Source organism: Macaca nemestrina, chromosome 7 (assembly GCF_043159975.1).
Source record: "Macaca nemestrina isolate mMacNem1 chromosome 7, mMacNem.hap1, whole genome shotgun sequence".
Taxonomy (NCBI): domain Eukaryota; kingdom Metazoa; phylum Chordata; class Mammalia; order Primates; family Cercopithecidae; genus Macaca; species Macaca nemestrina.
Window position 1 is genome coordinate 33,679,660 of NC_092131.1, and position 9,487 is coordinate 33,689,146.

Here is a 9,487-nt window from a genome sequence, read left to right on the forward strand (position 1 = left end):
CTGTCAGTCATGTTCAAGGTGCCCCTTGTAGCTCAGCTGAGGGTCTCATCCCAGCAGAATATTACCTATCAGGTTTTAGCTGCCCACAGTCCCTACGTCACGACTCCCTCAGCGTTACCCCTTCCTTAGCCTCTCAAGGAAAAAGCAAGACATCAGCACACATCTTTGTCTCTCCTGCCAAGTTCAGCTTCGGGCAGTGTGGAACAATGGAAAGACGCAGCCATACCTGACTGTCCATCACCACCTGGCTGGCCACCTCGGGCTCTGTCTCAGGTTCCCCTTCAGGCTCAGATGGTGGGGGTGCCACCATCCTGATGCCCTGAGAGGGCATGTGTTCTGTTTCACAGCCCCCCCACGAGACTGTTGTAAGACAATCTGTTTGAGTATTTATTCCTTCAACAAATATTTATTGAGCACCTACTATGTGTCAGCTACTATTCTTGGTGGGAATACAGTGGGGTGAAAGAAAGCAAAGCCCTTATTGTCATGGGATTTATGTTCTGCTTGTGGGGTACAGTTCACAAACAGGCAAGGACATAAGCAAGACCATTTAAGAAGGTGAAAAGTGCTAAGGAGGAAATCAAGCTGCATGAGTGACTGCAGGAGGGGCCTCTTTTGTTTGTTTGTTTGTTTTTGAGACGGAGTCTCACTCTGTTGCCCAGGCTGGAGTGCAGTAGAGCAATCTCAGCTCACTGCAACCTCCGCCTCCTGGGTTCAAGCGATTCACCTGCCTCAGCCTCCCAAGTGGCTGGGATTACGGGTGTGTGCCACCACGCCCGGCTAATTGAGGGGCCTCTTTTGGATGCAGGGCAGGAGGGGCCTTTCTGAGGAGTTAGCATTTGGGCAGAGACCTGGGTGGGGAGAAGAAGCCAATCTTGGGGGGTACAGGGGCAGGGGGTGGGGTTAGAGGGTCTGCATGTGTGCATGTCCTGGGAGTCAACCACGTAGGTGTCTCTGAGGACCAGTAAGGAGGTGACGGAGGCTAGAGGGGAAGGCAGAAGAGCTCATTGGGGTTCATAAACCGGGCCTCCTGGGCCAGGGCAAGGACTTTGAATGTTATCCCCAGTGGGAGAGAGAGAAAGCTATTGGTAGTTGTGAAACAGGAAGGCCAGCGAGGAGACTCACAATGTGGTCCAGGCAAGAGCCAGGAGGGGATGGCTTCAGGGTGGAGGGTGGCAGTGGAGATGGAGAGAAGAGATGGCCTTGGGATTTACACAGAAGAAATTTGAAAGTACCCAGTGATCTCCCAAGGCAGAGTATGATTCCGATAGTCTGGAGCTCAGAGGCCTTGGAACCAGAAGTCTTTTTGAAAACCACTTCCGTGTTCTCCCAACGGAGTCCCAGCAGCCCCCATGTCAGCTTCTCTGGGTCGAGGGCCCTGTAGCCTCTCTTCTGACTCCTGGAAGTTTGGCTTCCATCTCTCTGTCAAAATCAGGGTCAAAGCTAGGATCACACGATGAACAGTCGGCACTCACAGCAGCCATTACTATTAAGCTATTAAGCTGTTGTAAATGTGTGGAAAAGCAGGTGGGTGTGAGGAAGGCAGAGAGCACATGACCTTGAAGGTGTCTTCCCCCAAAGACCCAGAAAGCAGGTGGGGGCCAGGGGCCATGACCATGGGGCATCTCGTCAAGGAAAGGAAAGGGATGTGGGCTGCAGAGGCACCACCAGGATCTGATCCCAAGAAGACATTTCCAGATTCCGTACTTATTGGCTCTCTGAGGTGTACAGCTTGGCCCTTCTATTTAAATGACCTTGGGAAAGTTACTTCATTCTTTGAACTTCCATTTTCTCAAGCAAAAAATGGGAACGTAAGGCCTACTTTAGAGGGTTGTTGTGAGGATCGCATGAAACAATGTAAAGTCTTATAATGGACAGTGATTATTTTTTGGGCTGTTCTACATTTCAATTTGATTCCTATTTAGGGAAGTTCCCCAATTTACAAGTCCTAGTGGAAGACAGAGTTTTTTGTGTGTGTTTTGTTGTTGTTGCTGGTTTTTGTTTTTTTTTTTTGAGACGGAGTCTCGCTCTGTCACCCAGGCTGGAGTGCAGTGGCCGGATCTCAGCTCACTGCAAGCTCCGCCTCCCGGGTTCATGCCATTCTCCTGCCTCAGCCTCCCGAGTAGCTGGGACTACAGGCGCCCGCCACCTCGCCCGGCTAGTTTTTTGTATTTTTTAGTAGAGACGGGGTTTCACCGGGTTAGCCAGGATAGTCTCGATCTCCTGACCTCGTGATCCGCCCGCCTCGGCCTCCCAAAGTGCTGGGATTACAGGCTTGAGCCACCGCGCCCGGCCTTTTTTTTTTTTTTTTTTGAGACGGAGTCTCGCTCTGTCGCCCGGGCTGGAGTGCAGTGGCCGGATCTCAGCTCACTGCAAGCTCCGCCTCCCGGGTTCACGCCATTCTCCTGCCTCAGCCTCCTGAGTAGCTGGGACTACAGGCGCCCGCCACCTCGCCCGGCTAGTTTTTTGTATTTTTTAGTAGAGACGGGGTTTCACCGTGTTAGCCAGGATGGTCTCGATCTCCTGACCTCGTGATCCACCCGCCTCGGCCTCCCAAAGTGCTGGGATTACAGGCTTGAGCCACCACGCCTGGCGTTGCTGTTTTTTTTGAGACAGAGTCTCACTCGGTCACCCAGACTGGAGTGCAATGGTGCAGTCTAGGTTCACTGCAACCTCCGCCTCCTGGGTTCAAGCAATTCTCCTGCCTCAGCCTCCTGAATAGCTGGGACTATAGGCATGTGCCACCACGCCCAGCTAATTTTTGTATTTTCAGTAGAGATGGGGTTTCACCGTGTTGGCCAGGCTGGTCTCAAATCCCTGACCTTATGATCCACCTGCCTCAGCCTCCCAAAGTGCTGGGATTACAGCTGTGAGCCACTGTGCCCAGCCCAGAGTTCTTATTCTGCAATGAAACTGGAAATGCCAAACATTTGCTTTTCCAGCTTCCCTTGCAGCTAGAGTGTGGCCATGTGACCTGGGCTCCACTGGTCAGATGCAATCATCTTGGACTTTTAGCCAGAGTCAGTGACACGAGGAGCAAGAACTATAGAGAATGTTCTCTGGTAGCAGTAATGGTTGCAGCAAGATTAAGTTGCAGGGCAATAAGTTTGCAACAGAATTCCGTGCCCAGGGTTGATGGTGGCAGTAGTGGGAGCCTCGGCACTTACCTAGGGTCCAGTGAAGGTGACAGTAATCACAGTAGCTTCATCAGACTAGTACTGTGGCAAGATTTTGGGCATTGATTCTGGTCTCTACACCTACTGGTGAATCTCTGAGCTACTCAGTGTCTTTCTTCCTTCCTTTCTTTCTTTCTTTCTTTTTTTTTTTTTTTTTTTGAGACGGAGTCTCGCTCTGCCGCTCAGGCTGGAGTGCAGTGGCCGGATCTCAGCTCACTGCAAGCTCCACCTCCCAGGTTCACGCCATTCTCCTGCCTCAGCCTCCCGAGTAGCTGAGACTACAGGCGCCCGCCACGTTGCCCAGCTAGTTTTTTGTATTTTTTAGTAGAGACGGGGTTTCACCATGTTAGCCAGGATGGTCTCGATCTCCTGACCTTGTGATCTGCCCATCTCGGCCTCCCAAAGTGCTGGGATTACAGGCTTGAGCCACCGTGCCCGGCCTCTTTCTTTGTTTTTTGAGACAGAGTCTAGCTCTGTCACCCAGGGTAGAGTGCAGTGGTGCCATCTTGGCTCACTGCAACCTCCGCCTCCCAGGTTCAAGCAATTCTCCTGCCTCAGTCTCTCAAGTAGCTGGGATTACAGGAAAGCACCACCATGTCCGGCTAATTTTTGTATTTTTAGTAGAGATGGGGTTTCACCCTATTGGCTAGGCTGGTCTCAAACTCCTGACCTCAGGTTATCTGCCCACCTCGGCCTCCTAAAATGCTGGGATTACAGGCTTCAGCCACCGCGCCTGGCCACTACTCAGTATCTTTCTAGTAAATCCCCTTTTTGGTGAAATCAGAGTTGATCATAACCCAGACTTAAAATTATTACAGGATGTGAATGTGGTACCTAACCCTACTGTCCACCACAATCTAAGCTGGGGATGTTAATTTCTCTAAATAATCTAATTTGGGCCAAATTTGAGCTGTGATTAGCATGGGATTATAAAGAGAAAGGTTTTGGAGAGAGATCTCTTTGTAAATTCTGGCTCTATGGGTATGGCTGTCATCCCAATTTCCATCCTCTCCTTCCTTCTTAGTATGAGAACCCTATTTTTTTTTCAGTGGTACTATCCCTAGATAAAAGACCACACTTCCCAGCTTCCTTCATCCTAGAAGACTCTAAGACATTTGGCACACACCATTTTTGCTCTTTTCACCTTTCTTCTGGCTTCCTTTCTGAAACACGGACATTATGGCTAGTATTCCAGCAGCCGTTTTGGATGTGAGGTGACCTTGAAGATGGAAGCCAACATTACAGCAGAAAGAAGGAAGGAGTCTGGGTGCCTAAAAACCCATGAGCCACCATATCAGCCCAGGACTGCCCCAATGAGCTCAGCGTTTAAGCCGCTGGTCTCCGATCTCTGTTACTAGAGGCCACAAGTGATTCTTCAGTGATACCATGGAGAAACTTTTGAAATCAAACATTTTGACCTGCCAGAAAATGGAAGGGTTGCTGTCATAGCAGAGATCTGGTTTGTCCCCAAGTCCTAACAGCTAGAAATCTTTCTTGGATCTGTCTCTCCTCTCCAGCCTCATAAAACTCGATACTCGCTTCATCCTCTTCTCTTCCCTGCCATCTAGATGTCCTTCTCCCACGTCTTGAGTGGTGGCCCCTAGAATAGCTTTGGCAGTGGTCTAGGTACAACCAACTTTGGCTTTGCTACTGGGAAGCTCCTTACTGTTTCGCTTTGGGCTTTTTTTCCATAATGCCCAGTATTCTCTGCACAGAAAAAGCTGAGGACGGAGGCTGGACTCGACTCCGGACCAGACTGAAGACTGGCTGAAACAGAGAAGGGATTAAAGCACCCTCCCATAAGACACACCCACCAGTGCACCATGACAGTTAACCGTAGCCATGGCAACACCTAGAAGTCACCACTCTTTTTCTAGAAATTTCTGAATAACTTACCCCTTAATTTGCATGCAATTTGAAGTAGGTATAAATGTGACTGCGGACCTGCCCTGGAGCTGCTATTCTCAACACACTGCCTGTGAGTTAGTCCTGCTCTGCAGAGGCAGTCACAGAGCTGCAACACTGCCATCTCAATAAAGCTGTTTTCAGCAGGGTGCGGTGGTTCATACTTGTAATCCCAGCATTTTGGGAGGCCAAGGCAGGCGGATTGCCTGAAGTCAGGATTTCGAGACCAACCTGGCCAACATGGTGAAACCCCGTCTCTACTAAAAATACACAAATTAGCCGGGCGTGGTGGTGGGCGCCTGTAGTCCCAGCTACTCAGGAGACTGAGGCAGAGAATTGTTTGAACCTGGGAGGCGGAGGCTACGGTGAGCCGAGATCATGCCACTGCACTCCAGCCTGGGCAACAGACTGAGACTCTGTCTCAGAAAAAACAAAAACAAAAACAAAAAACCTTCCCAGGCAGAGCCCCGATTTGGGGGCTCCCTTGCCCTGCAGCAGGGTTACAGCCACAGTTCTAATCCTGCCTCTAGTACTTGTGGTGTCCTGTGGGGCGAGTCTTTTTCTCTGTCCATCAGTTCTTTCATCTGTAAAGTGGGGATAGTGATGCCTGTCCTGGCTTTCTTAGAGGGCTCTCAGAAAAGTGTTCCAAAGATGGTGAAGGATTGTGCAGATGTCTGGTCATCTGTTTCTTGTTTATAAATGATAACTCAGAGTATATCAACCATCTCATTTACAAGCTTTATTTTTTCTGTGTTATACTTGTCCACAATTGCGACTCATCTTCCTACATTTCTTATTCTTCAGTCTTTTGAAGATCCACCTGAAGATTTATTCCTGTTGACTTGGTATTCTACTCTCTGTCATTTACATATGACTAGCATTGATCTATTGAGATTTACAACTACGTCTAGCAATCTCAGCTAACGTTTATTGAGTGCTTACTATGTGCCAGGCATTTTGGTCAACGCTGTACACAGATTATCATATTTAAAACTCACAAAAAACCATCAGGTGGATGCTTCTATTTTCTCCTTTTTACAGATGAGGAAACTGAGTTACAGCATGGTTACAGTCAGGCAGCTAGTGAAGTTGTGTAGTCAGTATTTGAATTCAGGGAATGAGGTTTTGTGGCAAACAGTTTGGGGACTCTAAGGAAGCAGCAGCTGGGACACAAGCTGGGGAGTGCAAGTGGCTTATCAGGGAGGGGTGACACCTGTGAAAGGTGAAGAGGAGGAAGCAGGACTGGGCAGAAGAAGCCTCAAACTGCAGTGTACATCTGGCCGTCTCAGCCAACCTAACGGAGCTCAGAGCAAAGGCTGTCCATTAGAGGAGTTTGAGCTGGGCAGAAATGGCCAGATCCTGTGTCACTCTGGAGCTCGCTGCAGTGGAGTTCAGAGGGGCTACAGCTAGAGGCCATCTACTGACTGCACTCTTGCACCTGAATAGCAAGTTCTTTCTTAACGGACATCCAAGCAGTATAAAGCCATAGTGTTACAGAAAAGGATCCTGATCCAGACCCCAAGAGAGTGTGAGTCCATATGGTAAAGTGAAACAAGTTTATTAAGAAAGTAAAGGAATAGGCTGGGCATGGTGGCTCATGACTGTAATCCCAGCACTTTGGGAGGCTGAGGCAGGTGGATCATTTGACCCTGTTCTTTGTGTTCTAAGTGACTTCATCTCTCAGGCCATAGTTGGTTGGTTCAGGGATGGGTCCCTGACCGAGGTCTCCCCACAATTTCTTGGGATTTCTGGATTTGAGACAGATTTGGGTTTAGTCTGTTGCTGGTAGTGGAGAAGATGTAACACAACAATCCTGGGAGTTGTCAACAACTACTTTTTCTGCCTCTGAAGAAAGTCCATGGCCAGAGCATCAGGATGATATGAAGGAGTTGGCCAACATGGGAGTCCCCTCTCCAGGCACTCCTTTGGCTCAAGTTCACCTTCCTGCCCTGGCCAAAGTTGCACTGTAATGCTCCAGCCTTCCCATCAGTTCATCGTGGGTTTCTGTCACTCTATCAATTAAAGAAGATCTTAACTAAGACACTCTGCCTGTTATGTTACAAATCCCATTTTAGAGAATAAGGGTCGGACAGGGTATGTAGCTTGGCTAATGCCACAGAGAAGTGAGTGGCAGAGATGAGGTTTGAGTGCAGGCCCAGGACACTGCAAAAGCCATGCTCCTTGTGGCCTTCCCCAAAAGAACTCAAATGTGGTTGGCCAACCTGTTACCTTACCAGACGCACAGTTCCCAGACTGGTGATGAGGATGCTAAAGAGCAGCAGTCTTGGTGCTGACCCTACTCCATGGCCATGTAGAAGCCTCATCTGAACTCGCCTCTTTTGGTCAAACCCATCCAGCCTCTGGAGTGAAGCCTCACCTCAGTGGTCCCCCCAAACCTCTTCTTTCCAGAGCCCCTTTGTTTTCAGCCCTGGCTGGGCCCTGGGCTTCTAGATGCCCATCCCAAGGGTCACTGCCCTCTCTATTCCAAGGCCTCAACCTGGGATGCAGCACCCTCCTGCCCCTTTCCCACGGGCTCACTGGCTTCGAACTTCTGCCTCTTCCCACAGGGCGCTTCTTGTGCATGGTTTGTCTCCTAGGCCTCCTTCTGTCCTCTCCTTCTGTCATCCTTGCCCCACTGCTAGGCCTTTCTCCTTCCCCTTCTTCCTTAGCCCCAAGGGTGCTTCCAATAATTCCAGGGGCCACCAATGGCTCAGAGCCTTCCAGGCCCCTCTACTCCATCCCACTTCTTGACCTAGGTTTACCTCTTCCCATTCCCCAGCCTGCGGGGCTCAGACAAGACCCAGCCTCAGTTACTCCCAGATGCCCCTGCTACACCCAAGTTCCCTGCTAGTGGTTGGTTAGGGGCAAACACGAATTAGAAAGGCTGGGCTCAGTGGCTCATCCCTATAATTCCACTACTTTGGGAGGCCGACACAGGCCAATCACTTGAGGTCAGGAGTTCGAGACCAGCCTGGCCAACATGGCGAAGCCTCATCTCTACTAAAAATACAAAAATTAGCCAGACACGGTGGAAGGCACCTGTAATCCCAGCTACTTGGGAGGCTGAGGCAAGAGAATCATTTGAATCCAGAGCACGGAGGTTGCAGTGAGCCGAGATCATACCACTGCACTCCAGCCTGGGCAGAAAAAAAAAAAAAAAAAAAAAAAGACTTAGACGAATCACCAAGATTCTGAAAAGTGCCTTGTCAGGAAAACCTCATTCCAACATACCTTTATTATTATTATACAAGTAATACATGTTCATGGTGAAAAATAAGAAAATATTGATAAATAAAAAGAAAAACATTAAAATCATCCAGAGATAACTGCCATTAATATTTTGGTTTACCTGTTGCTTGGCAGCTTTCTAAACATGTAAGTACTTGTATTCCCAAAAATGGGGAGCCAGGCGCAGTGGCTCACACCTGTAATCCCAGCTACGCAGGAGGCTGAGGCAAGAGGATCACATGAGCCCACGAGTTTGAGACAAGCCTGGGCAGCATAGTGAGACCTTGTTTCTATTTTTTAAAAAGTGATCCTTCGGTATACTGTTTTGTAAACTTTCTTCCTCCCTGAATACATTGTAATATATCCCAAATGTCTTCTCCCCCTCTCTGATACACCTTTACTAAATGTCTGTGGGTGTTCCCTGACTCAAGCTCAAGTCCTTTCCACTGAAGGCCAACAGAGCCCACCTATAGAATCACCTATTGCTCTCAATGCCTCGCCAAACCCTGGCACTGGGATGGGTCCATGGGGGGATTATGCCGGGGCCTCTGCCTCATTGCACTCAGTGACTGGCCAGGGACAGAGCACAGAAGCCTGTGGGTGGCAAAGGGCAAGACTGGGAGGTGGGGTGCAAATGGCCATGTTCTGGGGGGACTTGGGGTGGGAGAGAAGATGGCAAGGCTGGTAGGGTGGAGGTGGAGGGCCAGGGCCAAGGTCTCAGGAAAGGGGCATCTGGGAAGACTGCCCGGAACACTGTTATGAGCATGAAGACAGGCCGGCATTACTTGGCAAGGTGTTAGGGGGAGGAAGAGAGGGCTCCTGAGGAAGGCCTGTAACGTGAACAAAGGTGGAGAAAGGGCTCCCTTAACCTCTTCGATTCTGTTTTTCCTTCTGTAAAATGGGAATCTCTTTTGAGAACCTGCTCTGCAGTGAGACTGAGAGGACCTAGGGACATGACGGAAATGAAGCATGCAGACAGGCTCTGGCGCGCTGTGCGTGCTGGGTCTTTCCGCCTTTCCTTCTGGGTCTTTCCGCCTTTCCTTCTTCCGGATCTCCTCCAGGCCAGGATCACCCACAAGGGCCAGGCGCGGTGGCTCACATTTGTAATCCCAGCACTTTGGGAGGCCGAGGCGGGTGTATCACCTGAGGTCAGGAATTTGAGACCAGCCTGGCCAATA